The sequence below is a fragment of the Pundamilia nyererei genome, unplaced genomic scaffold, assembly GCF_000239375.1.
Source record: "Pundamilia nyererei isolate P.nyererei 1_Seehausen unplaced genomic scaffold, PunNye1.0 scaffold00037, whole genome shotgun sequence".
Lineage (NCBI taxonomy): Eukaryota > Metazoa > Chordata > Actinopteri > Cichliformes > Cichlidae > Pundamilia > Pundamilia nyererei.
The window spans coordinates 3,309,261-3,318,015 of NW_005187438.1; positions in this window are offsets into that span (position 1 = coordinate 3,309,261).

The window sequence follows — 8,755 nt, forward strand, 5'->3', positions numbered from 1 at the left end:
TACATCTATGTCGACTCTTTTAACAGCTGCTTTTGCCAACCTATCTGCGCTTTCATTACCCAAGATACCCACATGAGCCGGAGTCCACATTATTACTACATGTTTATCTTGGTCAGACAGTCTATGATGAGCAAAAAGAATGTCATACAGAATTTGCTGATGGGTAGTTGTGTAACCCTGTTCAATACTTAATAATGCGGACAATGAATCACTGCATATCAGTACTTTTGAGACCCTGCTGTCCTCCACCCATTCTAGAGCCAGCAGTATGGCAAACAATTCAACTGCATATACACCCAGACGGGGTGATGTTCTTTTCGCAATCTTGATATTCAACACCGGAATTACCACTGCTACACCAGTTGCTTCTGTCTTAGGATCTTTTGACCCATCTGTATACACCTGTAAAAAGTCACTGTATTTGCTGTCCAATCTGTTATAGAATTTTTGACAAATATCTGTGGTCACTTTCCGCTTTCCAGTGTCCGTTAAAGAGCTGTCCACGACAAGACACTTCAATGTCCATATGGGACGTAAAGGCCACAACACTGTCTGATTAAAGACTTTGTCAGACACTTTAAAAGTTCTTGCACTATCATCTCCAACCCACCCAAAACTATTTTTAAAAACCTTCCCTCTTTCCCAACAAGCCCCTAACACTTTCTTAACAGGATGGGTTTCGGCATGACCTTTCAAATTTATCCAATAATTAACCAACAGCTGTTGCCTTCTGATACACAGCGGCATTTCTCCTGATTCCACTTGTAGAGCACATATTGGTGTTGTTTTAACTGCCCCTAAGCAGAGTCTCAGTGCTCGAGCTTGAATTACATCCAGCTTCTTCAAGGAAGTCTTAGCCGCTGATCCATATACCACACACCCATAATCCAATCTTGATCGAATCAACGCGAGATAAATACTCTTAAGTGCAGCAAAATTAGCACCCCATGACAGTCCTGCTAAACACCTCAAAATATTAAGAACCTTTTTACTATTCCCCACAACGTGCTCTACGTGATGTTTCCAAGTCAACCTCTTGTCAAAAACCACACCCAAAAACCAAAACAATCCACCCTTTCTAACTCTTTCCCATACAAGTACAACAATTCATTACCCCCAATTTTCTTATTTGTGAAAAACATTACTTTAGTTTGTTTTTCACAAATAAGGGGTTTTAAACAGAAAATTTAAAACCCCAGTCTACACCCCACTTTTCCACTTTACCTATCCCCTCTTGAAGTTTCCAGACAAGATGGTCAACATTCTTCCCCCTCACTACATCAAAGACAGCAACCACCACCTCTTTATTAACTTGCGCTTTCCTGATATCATCTTCCAGACATAAGACAGGATCCATCGGCCCTCTTCCTCTATGAAAATCACTCTGACAGGGTGCTAAGACATTTCTTGACTCCAAAAAGTGAACCAATCTCACATTCACCATCATTTCCATTAGTTTACACATATTGGAAGTCAGAGCAATGGGCCTATAGTTTACAGGATCGCTATGGTCTTTCCCTGGTTTCTTTATTGGTACAATTAGCACTTCTTTCCATGACGTGGGAGACACCCTACTGTCCATACCTTATTAAAGAACATTAGCAATATATTTAATGCTGCATCACTTAGATTTAGGTTTCTTCCTGTTAAAAGGGAGTTTTTCCTTCCCACTGTCACCAAAGTGCTTGCTCATAGGGGGTCATATGATTGTTGGGTTTTTCTCTGTATCTATGAAGCGCCTTGAGGCAACTTTTGTTGTGATTTGGCGCTATATAAATAAAATTGAATTGAATTAGATGTTTCAGCATAACATAAGATAAGATAACCTTTATTAGTCCCACACGTGGGAAATTTGTTTTGTCACAGCAGGAAGTGGACACTTGATCTCATTCTTCCCTGGAGCACTGTTCCTAGTTCTGCCCAAAGCTCTTTTCAGTTCCCCAATAGAGAAGGGACAACCCATTACATCCGCAGTACTGTCCTTCCTCCCTAAAGCGTCGAGATATCTTTCTTTAGTTCTCTCACGTCCTCGTTTACTTTCCTCTGATAAATTTCTCCCACTATGTACATCAACAAAAGTACTTGCCAACAAATCAGCTTTTTCCCCATCAGTAACAGCTACTCGACTATTCTTCTCAAGAATTGATAACTCCAGCCTCTTCTGTCACCCCCCATTTTCCTGATCATCCCCCACACTTCCCCAATTGAGTATTACTACCAAGCGTACTACAGAAGCCTCTCCAGTAAATTCTCTTAGTTCTTCTTATTGTACTTCTGACTCTTGCTTGTGCTCTTTTGTAATCAATTAAGTGTTGAAAATTATGAGACAGTTTGACCAACTTAAAGGCTCCATTTCGTTCTCCAACTACTAACTGATATTCATCATTCCACCATGGGACGTCTCTCCTTCTAGCTTTCCCTGTTGTCTTTGGAATAGCCTCCCCAGCAGCACTTAAAATACATTGACTGATTTTACGAGTCATAATTTCGACACTCAAATGACTTTGAACTTGTAAAAGCTTCCTCTCACAAACCCTACTAAACTTTCCCCAATTCACCTTCCCAAACACCCCCCCCCCTAACATTTCAGGTACCTGTATGAGACCAAACCTTATCTTACTCACAACCAGATAATGATCACTACCAAACGACTTATTGTTTACTCGCCATTCACATAATGGCGCCAAAGAACTAGAAGCAAAAGTCAAGTCTAAAACGGATTCCTTACCAGAGCTAACATCAATTCGTGTCTTCCTCCCATCATTCAAACAGACAAGATTTTTACTGTCCAGAAATTCCTCTAACACTCCCCCATTGTAGTCAGTTTTGTCACTCCCCCATAACAAATGGTGTGCATTAAAATCCCCACACCATATAATATTTCCTTTCATGTCCAATTCCTCCAGCTTATTTAACACTAACTTTTTACAAGGATTATAAAAATTTACAACCATAATCACCTTCCCTCCCATCCAAACCTGTATCACTACATACTCCAAAACCCCTTCCCTGTCTCCTATCTTGTACGGAATACCTTCCTTAATCAACGTAAGACACCCACCACCAGACCCTTCTTCCCTATCACATCTAACAGCAACAAACCAATACACTCTAAAATCCAAAAAAGGCTTCAAGTATGTTTCCTGAATACAAATTAGGTCAAGTTTTTCCGCCTGTGCGTAAATAAACTGCTTAAAATCTTGACCATTTGACAAGAAACTCCTGGCATTCCACTGTAAGAGTAATATGGTTATAAGAACTAACCACCACATTATCCCTCTTGACTTGCCTGACTAAGTAGTTCACCTCATATCCTCCCACCTGATATTCTTCATGTCTAAACTATGACATGCCGCCTGTAAGAGCCAAAGTAAATGTTTGTTTGTGTCTTGTTCTTAAAATAAATGCGCAAAGTACAAGTACGACTCATTATAGATTATTGGAGGCGCGTCACAGGGACACAACCAACTCAGCCGGCTTTATTTACGGCTTTATTTACGGATGAAAGTTGCAACACCGCCTTCACAATAATCTGGATCCTCTGTCTTGGACTTCACATCTGAAGTTGCATTTATTACCCCCACAATAAATGTCACCATCTTCTTCCTCTCTTCTTCTATTTTCCTTTCAACCATTGCCATAACCTTCACCATTACGTGTTTCTCCTCCATCCCGTGTTTCCCAATGCCTCTGCATATGACACTCTCTGCAGTACCCTGGTTTTTTGAACGACTGCCTGCTGCCTCAACACTTCACATCCCCAAAAAGCAACACTGTGCTCCTCTCCACAAGTACAGCATTTAGGTTTTACTCCCACACCACACTTCCCACATTCATGATCACCAGAACATCGAGCACATCTCCTCTTCCCTCTACACACTTTGGAAACATGTCCAAATTCTTGGCAATTGAAACACCTCATTGGTTTAGGCACAAACTCCCGCACACTGAACCTTATTAATCCAAAGAAGACCTCTTTTGGCACCTCTTTCGTGTCAAATTCCACCACCACAGTTTCTGTTTCTACTTTCTCAGGACCTCTCGTCATTCTCCTTGCTCCTTTAACTTCCCCATTTCTCAGTGTTAAATTCTCCATCAGTTCTTTCATATTTACATTCAACGGCACACCCACAATAACTCCTTTATTTCCACTAGTGCTCCTTTCCCCTACTCTTGCAGTATTCTTCACTTTGGCTTTGCACACCCCCACAAGTTTCCTAGATCTTTCCACCTGCACTTCCATGTTACAACCCACCAGTAAATTGCCATCCCTGAGTATCTTAGCATACTTGATTTCCCCAACTTGTGCCTTAAGTGCTCTTGTCAGCTTAAGTGGATCTATTTTCTTCACACCCTCTGCCTCAAACCTGACAATGACATTCATACTCTGAGTCGTTCCTTCTTCATTACCTTCACTGTCAGTCCCTTCCTTACTACCCTCAGTTCTCTTTTTCCTCTTCCTTTCACCAGCTCTGCGCCTCTTCCCCCCTTTCCCACTTTTTCCCCCACTCATTCTCATCACCCTGGACAATCTCTTCCTCTTCACTACCATCCATACTATTCCACTCACTCCTCCCGCTCTCCATCGGTGCCAACCCTGGTCTATGAGAAGAAGTCTGCAGGAGACCGTTACCAGACCTGTACAGGCCTTCGGCCGACTCTCCTACTTACCTCACTCACACACCAAACCACCAAAAGACGAATCACAAAACACGCCAGTTAACTTAGTGGACAGATGCGTCCTTGATCCCCACGGACTTGCTCCTTCACTCTGCAAACCGACCGACCTCCTTCCTAGCTAGCCGCCTCGTTTATGTGGTCTCCCCACACCCGTGCACCAATACAGTGAGTCCATTTAAACCAACCCACTTAGTCAGAAAGGAACAACTCATATGGCTCCTACACAGTTTATAAAAGACTCCACACAGCTGGGGGGCACAGGTCTTGAGGACGAGGGGACTCACGACATCTGGTCCAGCAGACTTGCCTGAGTGAAGTCTCCTCATTTGCATCTCAACCTGGTATTGAGTGAAGGTGATGGGTGGGGGAGGGGTGTCAGGAATCTCACAGGAGGCAACAGCGCCATGTGAAGAGAGGCTGGCACAGCGGTGTGGCTCTGGATTCCAGGCTGACTACAGGTGAGGTTAGGGTTGCCAACCGTCCCTTAAAATACGGAATAGTCCCGTATTTCGAAACAAAAGTTTCGAAATACGAAATTAGTATTGAGCTAATAAAGGACGCACTTTGTCCCGTAATACAGTGAGAATCAAAAGTAGTCTATAAATGTTAATGGAATTAACACTTTGTTTGAAAACATAATTCCCAGCCCCTCTCCTGCTTTGTGACCAATGAGCTGACAGCACACTTATGACAATTCGAGTATGACAATTCAGATTACCGCTCATCTCATTGGTCGAGGAAAGGTCGCTCGGATGAGCTTTCCAAAGTTCTACAAGTTGTGCCTCCATCGCTTGTGTCCAGATCGCTGCTCCATCTTTTTCACCGATGTTTACGTGTTTGCGCGTGAGCAGTGTGAGCAGCTGTGGTGGTGTAATACCTCAACTGAAGCCAATTGTACTAAATGTACTAAATGTGCAATGTTACAAGAATGTCCTGCTTAACTTAAAATAATAGAAAGAAAAACAGAGTTCTTTTAAAGAAAGATTTACTTATATTCTCAAAAGTTAAGCATGACAGGCTTCTGTTTAAGAAAGACCCGTTTTATTGTGTTAATGTTGTCATTTTGAGCTAAAAATAAATGGCTAAATGATCACTTGTTTGATATGTGTTCATATCACAAAGAATAGAATATGCATCTACTTAAATCAACTTCAAGTCAAATGGTTAAAAAATAATAATTTCACACACAAAAAAAGCGCTAGAAAATTCACCACACTGGGAAGGGTGAAGACAACTGGGTTGCCCGGCCCTGGCCACGAGGTGTCCCTTATTTATTTTTTAGGGAGTTGGCAACCCTAGGTGAGGTTGTGGGGGTGGGAGCAGACACTGTGGTGTCGAATCTATTGAAAAACAGATTCAACTCTTTAGCTCTTTTCTCACCTCCCTCAGCTCCCCTGCTGTTGGTTGGCCTGAATCCAGTGATGGTCTTCATGGTGACCATGGTGGTGGTCTTCCTCACCTCCTGTCACAGCTGGGCAGCAGTCGTGTGGTGAATTGAGAAAAGGATCCAAAATGCAGGCACTGGCTGGGGTGCGAGTGAGTGTTTATTCACAGAGGTGATACGGTGACAAAAACAGGAAGAGCAGAGCTGAGAGCAACCAAACCTAAACTGGGGAAAACTAAAGAACTAAACTTGAACCAAACACACACAGGAGGAGGAACAAAATGCACAAAGAAAGATGGCAGAGAGACGCAGAATGAACACCAGGTTACACAGAGTAATGCAGACGGACATGGCGTTAAACAGACGACACAACAGAGAGCACAGGAAAACACAGGGCTTAAATACACGGGGAGTAATCAGGGAATGGGCCACAGGAGGGAGACACAGCTGGGAGCAATTAGGCTAACGAGACAGGGGAGAGGTAAAACTGAACACACTGACATGAGACATGAACTTTCAGAATAAAACAGGAAACTAACAGACACAGAGAACCAGACAGGACACTGAACTTGACAGGCAGACTCATGAGCAGACACAATAACACCATGGACAGACAGAGAGAACACAGGCAGGCATGAAACAAAAACACTAACACATAGCAAACCTAAACAAAAGACAAAACAGAATAACCGAGAACAAAGAATAATATAAAGAAACACAAAACACCGAGTCCTCAGACTCAGGACCATGACACCCCCTCTTTATTGCCCCCTCTGAAAGCCCTCTTGTTGTTGTTGAGGGGGGCTTTGATGTCCTTAGTCACCCACGGCTTGTTTTTTGGGTAACAATGAACAGTCTGAGCTGGAACAATGGAGTCGGTGCAGAAAGTTATGTAGTCTGTAATACACTCAGTAAGCCCACTGATGTCCTCAGCGTGAGGCTCACAGAGTGTTTCCCAGTTGGTCACCTCGAAACAGCCCTGTAGTTCCTCCAAGGCCTCCTCTGACCATCTCCTAACGCTCCTCGTGGTCACAGGTTCCCTCCTCACAATTGGCACATAGCAGGGGTGAGGTGAATCAGGTTATGATCTGACCTACCAAGTGGGGGGAGGGAGGAGGAGCTGTATGCATCCTTGACATTAGCATACAGTAGGTCTAGAATTTTTTCTCCCCTGGTTGGACAGTCCACATATTGTCTGAATGTTGGTAGTGTATTGTCCAGTGATACATGATTCAAGTCGCCCGAGATTACAATAAAGGCACTCGGATATCTAATAGAGGTCTGAGCTGAGTGAGTGAGCTCTTTGGTCAAACCTTTCATAAACAGTCTATGGAAAAATACAAGAGAGAATTCACATTACATCACTAACTGTGATGCACGGATCACATGCCAGCATTTTTTTGCAGGAATGTCTCATGACAATGACGTAAGCGAGTGTGACGTTCGTGACAACAGCTGTGTGCAGATCAACAATGGATCATATATCAAGTGCAAGAGAGAGTATGAGCGTGCAGCGTTTAAAGCGTGGAAGTACTGACCTTACTTTGAGTTTGATTCCATAAAAAGTGAGAAAGATATTAGCATCCGTTGTGCATGGGAAGAAAACTTCCTTTTACAGCGAAAAAAAAAACCCTAAACAAGCACCGAGTGCGCAACGACGTAATGTGAAATTCACAGAGAAACTCGTGGATTCTTCCACTGACCGCTGCTGCTCACCTGCACCAGGGCAAACCTCCGCCTACCCCACTCCTGCTTTCCAGGTGAAAATAGAGCAACAGGACCGCTAGTCTTTGATTTTATTTATTTTCTGCTGTGTTTTACTTGCATCTATTTGAAAGACTGAGTGTAAACACACAAAATATTTTATTTTATGTGCTGGAATGTGCAGAAAATAGGTTTAAATGTTAAACAAATTTCTTCCAGTCAGAGAATGTTGCATATAATTACATTTTTGCTTGATGCATAAAGTTAAAAGATTAAACCAATAAAACAAGTTTTAAAAAGAGACTTTTCCACTTGATTACATTTTGTATGATGGATTATGTAGAAAAAGTAGAATTGGGCGGAAAGATCTATCGCTTTATCACCTCTTCAGGATGTAAATCGTGTTTTTAAAAAGTAACTAAGTAATTAATTACTTTTGAAAATAAGTAATCAGTAAAGTAACGGGATTACTTTTTGGGGGAAGTAATAAGTAATTAGCTACTGATTACTTTTTTCAAGTAACTTGACCAACACTGCCCATGAGTCACTGAGTCATGTGAAAACTTCATCTTGCGATTCAGTCACTTGTATCTTTGGCAGTGATGCCATTTGATTTTATCAGTTGCTTGTGCAGAGTTTGAGCCCACTCAAATCATCATCCCTCCATCACCAGTTTGCTTTGCAGTTTGTATAAGGTGTTTGTGCTGATATCTTGTATTTGGTTTTCTCCAAATGTGGAGCTGTGTGTTTGTTTTGGGTTTCTTCTTAGGTTTTGTTTGTTTGTTTTTTCAATTTTATTTAAGCGTATGTGTGTGTATTATTGTATCTGTTCATGTAAGAAAAACTAACAAATATGTGAGGGGAACAGATTGTATTGTCATTGTAAACTAATGTACACTTGTCTATTAATTAATCGACCTCTCTGCATTGAATCATATCTGTTATTAACCTCTGTCTCTCTTCCACAGCATGTCTTTTATCCTGTCT